The sequence below is a fragment of the Scyliorhinus canicula genome, chromosome 2 (genome assembly GCF_902713615.1).
Source record: "Scyliorhinus canicula chromosome 2, sScyCan1.1, whole genome shotgun sequence".
Classification (NCBI taxonomy): Eukaryota; Metazoa; Chordata; class Chondrichthyes; order Carcharhiniformes; family Scyliorhinidae; genus Scyliorhinus; species Scyliorhinus canicula.
Window position 1 is genome coordinate 89,349,267 of NC_052147.1, and position 12,314 is coordinate 89,361,580.

General features: G+C 50.5%; 1 protein-coding gene across 2 annotated transcripts in view; it reads left to right on the forward strand.

Annotated features, from left to right (window-relative positions):
- The window catches only part of LOC119955797 (cysteine-rich protein 2-like), a 74,469-nt gene that overhangs the window by 20,826 nt on the left and 41,329 nt on the right, over positions 1-12,314 (forward strand). The gene's annotated exons all lie outside the window — the stretch shown is intronic.

Genomic DNA, 12,314 nt, shown 5'->3' on the forward strand with positions numbered 1-12,314 from the left:
CGTGGTTCTAACCATGTATTGGCCTTCGGGAACCTTGAATGGCATCTGCAGACTCAGGCTGCGGCCGCTCTGGTGGGGGGGCGGGAGGATCAAGTAACGGGCGGGGGGGGGGGGGGGGGGGGACTTATGGGCTGCCGGAGTGGCGATCGGAAGTGTAATATGTAGCAGCGCGGGGCCGATCGTTGGGACCTTCTTTCCTCGTCCAGGTCCGCCATCATGTTCGGCGCAGCCGCTTGAGTCCGCCGCCATGGGCATGCGCGGACTCGGAACTGGAAGTGCGGGGGCACGTATCTGCAGCTGAAGCTGCGAGAAGCACTCCGGGGCCCTGCCAGCCCCTTCAAGGTCGGAGAATAGCTGCTAATATTTTTAAGGAATCTCCAGAATAAAACAGCCCCCAGTGTTTTTACGCTGGTGTGGGAACATCGCCCCATTTTTGGAGAATCCAGCGCGCATATATACAGTGAATTAGTAACACCATCTAGTATTTGATTTACACATAAGTTCAGATGTTAACCCTTTACTACACTGGTACTATACATATCATTACAGCCTGGAGACCTTAAAGCTGCGGGTAAGTTAGGGCAGCATGGTAGCACAGTGGTTAGCACTGCTGCCTCACAGTGCTGAGGTCCCAGGTTAGATGCCCACCCCGGGTCACTGTCCATGTGGAGTTTACACATTTTCCCTGTGTTGCGTGGGTTTCACCCCCACAACCCAAAGATGTGCAGGGTAGGTGGATTGGCCGCTCTAAATTGCCTCTTAATTGGAAAGAAAAGCTGTGGGTAAATAGATTGTCTCCACTGACCAGTGATTGGGGATGAAGGGGCTGAGGAGGGGGCTTAAGGATTCTGACTGGTAGCATGGTGGTTAGCATAAATGCTTCACAGCTCCAGGGTCCCAGGTTCGATTCCCGGCTGGGTCACTGTCTGTGCGGAGTCTGCACGTCCTCCCCGTGTGTGCGTGAGTTTCCTCCGGGTGCTCCGGTTTCCTCCCACAGTCCAAAGATGTGCGGGTTAGGTGGATTGGCTATGCTAAATTGCCCGTAGTGTCCTAAAAAGTAAGGTTAAGGGGGGGTTTGTTGGGTTACGGGTATAGGGTGGATACGTGGGTTTGAGTAGGGTGATCATGGCTCGGCACAACATCGAGGGCCGAAGGGCCTGTTCTGTGCTGTACTGTTCTATGTTCTATGTTCTGATAGAACAATTCTGCTGAGGGTCAGAGTCACCGCCTGGAACTGGATTGCAGGGTGCTTGAGGGTTTGAGACTGTTAAGTGACATCGACTGGGAGCTGGACCACACCTAGTGCAGTCCCAGAGAAAGCAGCTTAATCACAGCAACTAGAACTGGTAACTGGAGAACCTAGATATGTGCAACAACCTCACAGTTTTGTGGTTACTGACACCAGTGTGTTATTTTCAGAGTTTTTCTGTTAAATTAAATTCAGATTGTCAAACTGCCATGATGGGATTTAAACTCACCTTCTTTGGATTATTAGTCTAGTAACATAACCTCTCCACCACATGAATAAGGGGATTGTTAGTGGTTATGATATTCAGTGTTACACTTTGTAGGTTTTTTTTAACCAGCTGCATATACGCTGGTACCATTCTTATTTATTTTACAAAAATGAATGGACAAAAATGCTAAACGGTTAGCATCACAAGACGGACACTGCTGCTGGAGTTTCACAGTGTGTGTTCTGGCTGTTTGATTGTATCGTCAGCATTCTCTCGTACCAGATGCCCTAGTGCTTTAAACTGAGCTATTCTCGCACAAAAGGACGCGACATCTAACACCGTTGCTGATAGTTTGCAAGTGTTGCCTGAAAGTCTGATTCAGTTGAACCCCTAGATTCGTTCCGGTTCTCCTGTGCCTCCCCCGGCACTTTAACTGGGCAGATGCCGCGGATCAGAACGGGCACCCTGGCGCCAGAGAGGATTAAGTTGCCGCCGGTTGTGCCCAGGAACTGGGAGGTGGCGAGCTGCCTGGTGTTTTGGAAGGAATTCCCGACTGTGGGAATGCAGCCTGTTTAAGGAGCATGGACAACTGCTGTTAAGAGCAGACTGTGTCTGGGAGGAGACTGCGACTCGTCCAGGAAGATGGGAGGGGCATGCAGCTGTGGTCTGGGACATGGCATATGTCTGTGCAGTTAAAAATTCTCCAGGTGCTGGCTCCTGCTGTGTTGGGAAAGAGGAATTAGAAGCTGATAGAATTACATCAAATGTACAGCAAGTAATAGGCACAATCTGATCCATTCCTCATTCTACTTCATCTAATCCTATCCTTCTTCCCTTCACACTGCAACCAGCTAATTTACTCCTTAAATACATGACTGCGACTCACCTCACTGCTCCTTGCGGTAGCGAGTCCCACATTCTTGCCAGTCACTGAATTTCTCCAGCATTTAATTTATTGGTGCCTAATTTATATTTATGCCCCCCCCCCCCCCCCCCCCCCGGTTTGGACACGCCCACAAGTAGAAAATATGTCCTCCTCTCGATCCCTTCATAATGTTAAAGACCTCTGTCAGGTCACCTGCGCCGATGCTAATGTTATTTCCCCTTGAGGGCTATCTGCCAGCAAGCATCATTAACAATTAAAGTGACGGGAATGTGCACTTTGCTTATTTGGAATTCATGTCCTGCAGAATGGTGACATGCCAGTTGGGCCATAAGCTTTGTTGTTGTATCTTGGGGAAACAGGTCAGCCTGTAACATTGCCCCATTGACTCTGTTTCTTCTCCTCAAGGAAATCAATCATGGACCCAAGGGGGCGCAGATCTCACCTTAACAATCCGCTGGCCTCTCTCACCTCTCTACTGGGAGCATCCAATTTTAGGCGACTTGCCTTACCATCAGCAATAGCCCACAGGTTATGTGTGGGCAGGCTAGGGGCTGGGTTGGGGGGATATTACTTATTTTATAACCCATCATAGGTCTCTGACTCTGCCAATCACTGCTAATTCATTCTCTGAGCTCTACCCAGAGGGTGGCACAGTCATCTCTTGAGTCGGGAGATTGTGGGTTCAAGTCAATCCACAGAGGGAGATTTCACCATGTCCAAATTACCTAACAGCACGTCTTTCGGGACTTGTGGGAGGAAACCGGAGCACCCGGAGGAAACCCACGCAGACACGGGGAGAACCTGCAGACTCCGCACAGGCAGTGACCCAAGCCGGTAATCGAACCCGGGACCCTGGAGCTGTGAAGCAACAGGGCTAACCACTGTGCTACCATGTATTGAGTGAGCACTGCGCCTTCAGAGATGCTGTCTCTCAAATGAGATGGAGCGGCCCCATCTGCCCCCTCGCGTGGAGGTAAAAGATCCTATGGCATAATTTGAACAAGAGTAGGGGAGTTCCCTCTGGTGTTCTGGTTAATTTGCTTCCCTCAATCAACATCACAAAAAACAGATTATTGTGTTGCTGTTTTATGGAACCTTTAAATTGGCTGGCACAGTTCCCTCATCAACAGTGACTGTGCTTCAAAAACACAATTGATTGGCTGTAAAGCATTTTGCGATATCCTAAGGATTGTGTGAAAGGTGCTATGAAAATGCACATCTGTTTTGCTGTTCCAAACTGCTGTGCAGGATAAAGACAGGAACAGGGAGTTTTGCCTCAATCTGGGTCCAAGTGTGTGCATGAGGGCAACAGCTGCCTTAAGCCAGTTGTTCTGTGTAGCCTAGTGAACAAAAGGTCACATTATTCATTTATTGAAAGTGCGTTTCAAGCTGAAAGGGCTGGGTGATGCACAGTTTTTTTTAAAATGTCGCCATTGCTTCAGAATTGTTGAGGCCTGTGAGAGGTCCACAGGCCCAGCCGGTTCAAAGAGTTCTTTAGATTCAGACTTCTAGTCATCGCTCTGGTCACCCATAGCAACCATGCTCCGCAAGGCCTGTACTTGGATTAGGCCCTGGGTGTGCCATTCACTGCAAGCTGATGGTTCAAATATCATTCACACTTCTTGTTCCAAAGAGGAAAACTAGACTCAGCAGCCCTGCTGCACTGAATTTCCTCTTGATTATTTCCTTCCATTCTTTCCAATAACTGCCTTTCCACCATTTCTCTGTTCTGTCTGCTGCTATTTTAGGAGATGAGCGACTACATCCTGGAACAATGTTTTAGTTTTTAAACAGATGTTGGTTTTTAAAAACCCTGGTCTGTTAATAGCAGGTGAGTCGGTTGATAACTGAGCTTCCCCCAACCCTGTCACTGTGCGTTTCTGTTTAAAAGGATGAAAGGAGGTATTTGCATTTAGGGGACCGTGGAATCGAGAGGAGACCGTTTAGACCCTCAAGCCTGTCGGCCATTCCATTAGGTTGTTGCTGATCAGGATCTTAACTTTGTTTCCATCATCATTCATCTCCTTCACGAACAACAATCTATCAATCACAGTTTTGAAATTCTCAGTTAACCCCCCACCTCCACCTATTCCCAACATCAAACCACCCTGAGCCTCAACAACTTTGTAGAGGAAAGCATCCCAGGTTTCCTCTGCCCTTTGCACTATCTGACATATTCCCTGAGCAAATTAGCCCTAATTTTAAGGTGATTTCCTCCATCAGTGAAAGCACTTACCCTTTTATCTATCCTGTCAAATTTTTAAATCACTTTAAGCACCTCCGTTAGATCAATCTTAATCTTCTATAGGCGTTGGAATCCAGGAGGCAGAGATCAGAGATCTAAAATGGCAGCCAGCTGAAAACTCAGGGTCATTCTTGAGGAAGGGTTTCGCAGGGCAGTCTGTGTTGAGTCATCCCAATGTAATGGGAACCACATCATGAGCAGCAGGTTCAGTACAGTAAATTCAACTAAGTCACTGGGCCGGATCTAAATGGGAAGTGTCCCATAGCGAGCGCGTTTAGCTGTGTGCTTACTGGTGCTCACAGCACCAAGAAACACCATGCTATAAACAAGGTTTATAAACAGCCTGCCATCTAATGCACATCCGGTTAGAGACAGGGCCTCAATGGGGAACGTGGCCCTCAGCTGCACTCAGACCCATTTTCTGCACTGAGGAACTCCACTCCCAGAACTCCTCGTGCAGTGAGAGATTGGAACGTCATTTTTAAATGGCGTCCCAATCTCTCAAGCTCCCGATGTGACCCCCAAACCTCCCCAAAGTCCCAACTCACTTTAAGGAGGGTCCCTGGGCCCATCGCACCCCTGCCCCCATTCCCGCCTCCTGGCCCGATCACCACGGTGCAAAAAATGCCAGTTTTGCACCTTGGCGCAGCCAGCATGGTACCTTGGCAGGGTCCCTGCCTGTGGCACCCAGGAACCTTGACAATGCCAGGCTGGCACCCAGATGGCGAGCTGGGCAAATCCTGGGAGCGTGGTGTCCCGTCATTTACCGGCCACTTTGCGCCATGGTACTTCTTTTCAGATGCAGTGTGGCTAGTAGGGCGCGCCCACTGTTTTATTTGGAAGGAATGGGGACCTAGGGAAGGGTGGAGAAACAGGGAGGCAAGTGTTGCCTCCTGCTATTGCCTGGTAAGATGTCATGGGAAGAGCATGGAACACTGGGGGTGATTGAGGAGTGGACCAGGGTGTCGCTTCCCTTTGGAATGCTAGGAGGAAAGAAGGGGGTGATGGCATCACACTGGAGGTGGCAGGAATGATGGATGATGATCCATTAAATCTGGAAGCAGGTGAGATGGAAGGTGAGGACAAGGAGAAACCTATTATGTCTCTGGGAGGGAGGAGGAGAGCAAGGGGCAAAGCAGGGGCAATGGAGCTGACCTGGTCAAGGAGACTGTCAACTATTGTGGAAAGAATCCTTGATTGACAGAAAAGGAAGGCAAATCAGAACATTAGTATGGAAGATTGCATCATCCAATCAAATGCAACAGAATCTGGGAGAATGTAATAGCGTCCTTAAAAGGGGTTTTCGGAAGTGTAGCCGAGGTAGCATATGAGAGTCGCCAGTGGGTTTATACGCTACCAATAAATACTCACCATCTCCTGAAATGGAGACAAAGAAGTCCAGGAAGAGAAGAGCTGGAGCGCGTGACAGTGTGAGGAGGGTAGAAATTGGGAATAAAGATGAAGACATTTTTGGGTTCAGGGTGAGAGTGACACCAGTACACACATCATTGAGCTGGAAAACATAGGTGAGGGAGAGTACCTGAGTGGGACTGGAACAAGGAATGTTCCACATATTATACAATATATCAGCGAGGACCCATTCGGTTACCCATAGCAACCCATTTTATTTGGAGGAAGTGTATGAAGCTGAAGGAGATATTGTTCAACGTTAGAAGCTGAGGAAAGTGCTGATGGATGGGGACCGGTTGTGACTCCATTCAAGGAAGAAGTGGGATGCTCTTCGGCCATCCTGGTAGGGGTGGAGGCATTAGGAGATTCGACATCCACAGTGAAGAGGAGATAGTTCGGGCTCGGAAGCTAGCCATGTGTCTTTCATGAGTCAGTGCAGACTTGATGGGCTGAAGGGCCTCTTTTGCACTATTATTCTGTGATGCTGTGAACTGGGAACTGTTAAAGTTACAGAGGACATCAGAAGAGTCACAGATGTAGTTGGGAAGAGACTGAATTAGGAAAGGAAGAAAGCAGTTGATGGAAGAAATCAATTGAGTGGGGCAGGAGCAGGCTGAAACGGTGGGTGTTCCAGGGCAGTCCTGTTTAGACATTGTGGGAAGGAGATAGGGGGGCTATTTGGAACTTGGAGGGGGGGGGGGACTCTATCTTGTTTACAGTACTTATATAGTGCCCTTCACAACTTTGGGATGCTCCAAAGTGCTTTACTGCACTTTTGCATGTTGTAATGTAGGAAATGTGACAGCCAGTTAACGCATATCAAGTTCACACAAGCAGCAATGTGATAATGAATCATATACTTGTTTGATGTTGGTTGAGGGAGTGGCCAAGACACCGGGGGTAATTCCCCAATTCTTCAAAACTGGGACCCTTTATATCTCCCCAAGAGAACTGACAGAGCTTTGGTTTAATGTTTTGTCGATCTTTCTAACACATAGCAAGTTCACACAAGCACTGTGGGAAGTGTGTCCCAGCATCGTAAGCAGGTTTCGTCGGAAGTGGTGGGATTGCAATTCCGCTGGGATCAATTAACCAGGAGCTGGGGAATGAAAGGTGCTTCCTCTGTGATAGAGCTGTGTTGAGTCTCTGAACTATGGTTGCGAACAATGATTGCCAGTGCCTTGTTTATACAATTTTACAGCCTTATAATATCTCTTGAAAGGGATGATTTAGTGAGGAACATTTGTATTAATACTTGAGCTAATCTACTGATACCAGGCTGCCTGATTTAGATCTTTCCAAATGGGCCTGCCGAATGAATTGTATTTACACTCAAGAGGCCTTCACAACAATTACTCTTTGATGTTGAAGAATACTGCAAGCTGGAATGTGATGTTATCCTGATTTGAATGAACTAGGAATTTTGTCCAGGATAATGGAAGACCTCCTCTGCACTGGAAAGAGATCTTTGCCCAGGTGGGAATCCAGGACATTCGAAAAAAGGCTTTGCATTTATCCATAGACTCCTGACAGTGCAGAAGGAGACCATTCGGCCCATGAAATCTGCACTGACCCTCTGAAAGAGCACCCTATCTAGACCCACTCCATCAACCTATCCTCGTAACCCTGTTACACCACCTAACCGTCGGACACTAAAGGGCAATTTAGCATGACCAATCCACCTAACCTGCACATCTTTGGACCGTGGGAGGAAACCGGAGCACCCGGTTTGGGAGAAAGTCCAAACTCCACATAGTCAGTCACCCGAGACTGGAATTGAACGTGGCTCACTGGCGTTGTGAGGCAGCAGTGCTAACCACTGTGCCACCGTACCTCCGGATGTCTCAAAGCTCTTTACAGCCAATGAAGTGCTTTTGAAGTGCCACAGAAACCAATTAGCACACCACAAACTCCTGTTAACAGTAATGTGAAAAGGACCAGATTAATATGTTGCTGGAGAGAGAAACGTTAGCCAGGGAGACCTCCCTGCTCTCCTTCCAAATGGTGCTGTGGGATCTTTATGTACTTTAAAAAAAAAGAATAGGTATATTCTGAGAGCTTCTGCATCATCAAAGCCAAGCAATGAAAGGGCTAAACCATGGCCCAACGCCAAGGCATTGGTCATATTCTACGTCTGGGGGGAATCAAACTGAAATCTGGAGCTGGGCTGCCAGGAGGAAATGATCTCCACTGTGTAATAATATCCAGCAGTCTATATATAATTATGGACAAACCAGTTATATTCCTGTTTAAGTATTTGAAGTTCAGAGACGTTTAACATTCTAATGATCCAAAGTTCTTCATTCGAGAAAATTGAGTTGGAGGGGAGGCTTGGCCTTCCCCCAGGGAACACCTTCAGATACATGCAGGTAAGGGCGTCTGTCAGGCGGCAGGTGGCGGAGTTTCCACTGTTGCCATCAAGGGGGGTTCAGGACAGGGTGCTCTCGGGGACGTGGGTTGGTGAGGGGAGGATTTCGGCAATCTACCAAGTGATGCAAGAGGGGAAGGAGGCCTCGGTGGAGGAGCTGAAAGGTAAGTGGGAGGAGGAGCTGGGAAAGGAGATCGACGAGGGGACGTGGGCGGATGCCCTGGGGAAGGTGAATTCCTCCTCCTCCTGCGCGAGGCTCAGTTTAATTCAATTGAAGATGCTGCATAGGGTGCACATGACTGGGACAAGGCTGAGCCGGTTATTTGGGGGAGAGGACAGGTATGTCAGGTGTTCAGGGAGCCCAGCAAACCACACCCACATGTTTTGGGCATGCCCTGCGCTGGAGGGCTTTTGGAGGGGCGTTGCGGAGACGCTGACAAGGGTGGTTGGCTCCAGGGTTGAGCTGGGCTGGGGGCTCGCAATATTTGGGATAGCAGCGAAGCTGGGAGTGCAGGAGGCGAAAGAGGCCGGTATTCTGGCCTTTGCGTCCCTGGTAGCCCGGCGCAGGATTCTTCTACAGTGGAAGGATGCGAGGCCCCCGGGCGTGGAATCCTGGGTCAACGATATGGCTGGGTTTATCAAACTGGAGAGGGTCAAGTTTGCCCTAAAGGGGTCGGTGCAAGGGTTCTTCCGGCGGTGGCAACCGTTTCTAGACTTTCTGGCGGAGCGTTAGAGGATGGTCAGTTTCAACAGCAACCCGGGGGGGTGGGGGCGGGGGGGGGGGGGGGGGGGGAATGGGCTGGTTGTTTTTTTTTCTTTATTGGGTATGTGTTAATTACTTTTGTTTAGTTATTGTTTCGGTATTGGGGGTGGGGGGGGGGGGGGCGCTACTGTTATTTTTATTGTTCTTTTTCTCCTGTTTTTGTTGGTTAAAACGTGTTGAAAATTTGAATAAAAATTTTTTTTAAAAGTGGATCTGTTGGGGAGAGCTTGCAGAGAGTCGCCTCGCTCTGGCACCATCTGGAATTGATTGGGAATTGATTGATTGCATTGCAATAATGACTACACTTCAAAAGTACTTCATTGGTTGTAAAACATATTGGGATGCCCTAAAGCTGTGAAAGGCGCTATATAAACGCAGCACAGTGGTTAACACTGCTGTCTCACAGTGCCAGGGACCCGGGCTCAATTCTGGCCTCGGGTGACTGTGCGGAGTCTGCACGTTCTCCCCGTGTCTGCGTGGGTTTCCTCCGGGTGCTCCGGTTTCCTCCCGCAGTCCAAAGATGTGCGGGTTAGGTGGATTGGCCATGCTAAATTGCCCTTAGTGACCAAAAAGGTTAGGTGGGGGACTTCCGGTGACGGCGGGTGGGAGGCAGCCACACATTGGAGTGCTCCCGCTTGGGAACGGCATTTTCTGGATCTAACGCCTGGTCCCAGGGGTAACAGAGGCGGCAAAAGCAGGGAGAAGGCACAGTGAAGGAAGATGACGAGAACAAGTAAAAAAACGGCCGTGAAAAAAACAGCTGAAAATCCGTTGGGGAGTGGAAAGGTCACAGCCGGGACGGCAAGGTAAATGGAGGCTGGGGCACCAGGGGAGGCCGCATTGCCCACGGCTGCAGAAATTACTAAGGTGATGGCCGTGGAACTCGAAAGGCAGTTTACGAAACACATGGAGGCAATGAGGAAGGAGATGGGGGCGGTATTGAAAGTGCTGGTGGAGGAGGTGATTTCCCCGGTGAGGGCGGCGGTATTGAACGCAGTGGCGGAGGCGCGGGAGCAAGGCAAGGCGCTGAAGGAAGTGGAAGCGACATTGTTACAGCACAGCGATAAACTTACCTCGATGGGGTAGGAGATGTGGAAGGTGATAGAGATCATCGAGGGTCTATGAGCCAAAATGGACGACTTGGAAAACAGATCCAGGTGACAGAATCTGAGGATTGTGGGTCTGCCCGAAGGAGTGGAAGGGCCGAGGCCAACTGAGTATTTTGCCACGATGCTGGTGAAGCTATTGGGGGAGGGGGATGATCCCTCCCGATATAAGCTGGATCAGGCTCGGTCGTGGAGGCCTGTACCAAAGGCGAGTGAGCCGTGAAGAGTAGTGACTCTGTGTCTCCGTAGGTACAATGTGAAGGAGAAGGTCCTGTGCTGGGCAAAGCAGAAGCGGGTGGTTCAGTGGGCTGGCAGGGCCGGCTCAAGGCACCGGCAACTCGGGCAGTCGCCCGGGGCGCCATGTGCTAGGGGGCGCCAGAGACTCGGGTCCCGCGCATGCGCAGTTGGGCCGGTGCCAAACAGCGCATGCGCGGTGGCCGCCCTCCCCCAGGGCTGCCCGCTCGGTCCGCCCCCCCGCTCGGTCCGCCCCCCCCCGCTCGGTCCGCCCCCATCCCCCTCGGTCCGCTCCCCCCGCCCCCCCCCTCGGTCCGCTCCCCCACCGCCCCCCCCTCGGCCCGCCCCCCCTCGGGTCCGCCCGCCCCCCCCTCCTCGGCCCCGCCCCCCCCTCGGTCCCGCCCCCCCTCCTCGGCCCCGCCCCCCCCCCTCCTCGGCCCCGCCACCCCCCCCCTCCTCGGCCCCGCCCCACCCCCCCCAAGGGCGCCGAAGTTCAGGTTCCCGGGGCGCCAGCAACCCTAGGGCCGGCGCTGTGGGCTGGAGCTGGTATACGCATATATCAGGACTTTACGGTGGAGCTGGCGAGGAGGCGGGCTGCCTTCAGCCGGGTGAAGAAGGCGCTGTACATCAGTAAGGTGCGGTGCAGCATAGTATACCCAGCTAAGTTGAGGGTGACCTCAAAATCCAAGGACTTTTATTTCGGGATGGCGGAAGCAACGGAGGAGATTGAGAAGGCAGAAGGACTGTGGCTGAATTGAGAAATGGTCATGTACCCGTGTAGCCTCATGTAACTGTATTTTTTCACTGCGGAGGGTGTATGTGCTAAATGAACCAACATTGCATATACTTGAACAAGGGAAGAGAGGGGACTTTCATTTGCAATGATGGTTCCTTGGATGTATGGTGTACATTGGTGTATGCGGGGGTTGTGTGCTGAAGGGGATTTCTAGGTTTTCCTGGGGCCGGGCAAGGGGGAAAGAGACCTGGGCGGGGGCCTCCACACTGGCCGGTTTAAGCTGGGGTGGGGGGAGGGTCTGTGGCCATCAGAGCCTGGCAGAATAGGTCCCGATGAGTCGAGCCGGGGTGGAAAGATGGGGGGGGAGGAGTTTTGTAAGAGGAAGTGGAGGGGAGGAGCCGGGGAGGGGGGTGGGGCTTGCAATGCATAGGTGTCATCTACTGTACTCTTTCGGGGATTGGATGGCATTGAATTTTGGACTCTATAGGTTAATGGTGACCATAGGCAATTCCTAATTCCTTTCTCTTTTATTTCTCCTTTGTTTGTCCCACCGTGGGAGGGTTTGTTCTATTTGATGCTTATATTGTCAGGTGGGTCATTGCTTGGGGTGGTGGGAGGATGGGATCGTTGTTGTTGATAAGGAAATTGACTTTGTATTTGTTACCATTTACTGCTTGCGGGTGGGGTGTGAATTCTGGAGAAAATGTGAAAATGGAGAATAAATATATTTTACAAAAACAAAAAGGTTAGGTGGGGTTACTGGGTTACGGGGATAGGGTGGAGGTGTGGCTCAAGTAGGGTGCTCTTTCCAAGGGCCGGTGCAGACACGATAGGCCGAATGGCTTCCTTCTGCACTGCAAATTCTATGAAAGTCTTTTTTAGATGACATTTCTGACAGACAGGTTGAGGATAGGATTTCTGCCCTTTTTTGGGGGAGGGAGATAAAAGAGGGTTTAAAGAGAGGATGAAAAGTGAGGGGGATCCAATTTAAGGAGTTAACATGGAAAACATTCATCCTTTGAGTGTTCCATCTCGTTGCAGCTTTCGAACTAAATGTACAAAACTAATCGTGAGGTAGGGCTGTCTCTGTTGCTAATGTGCCAGTTCTC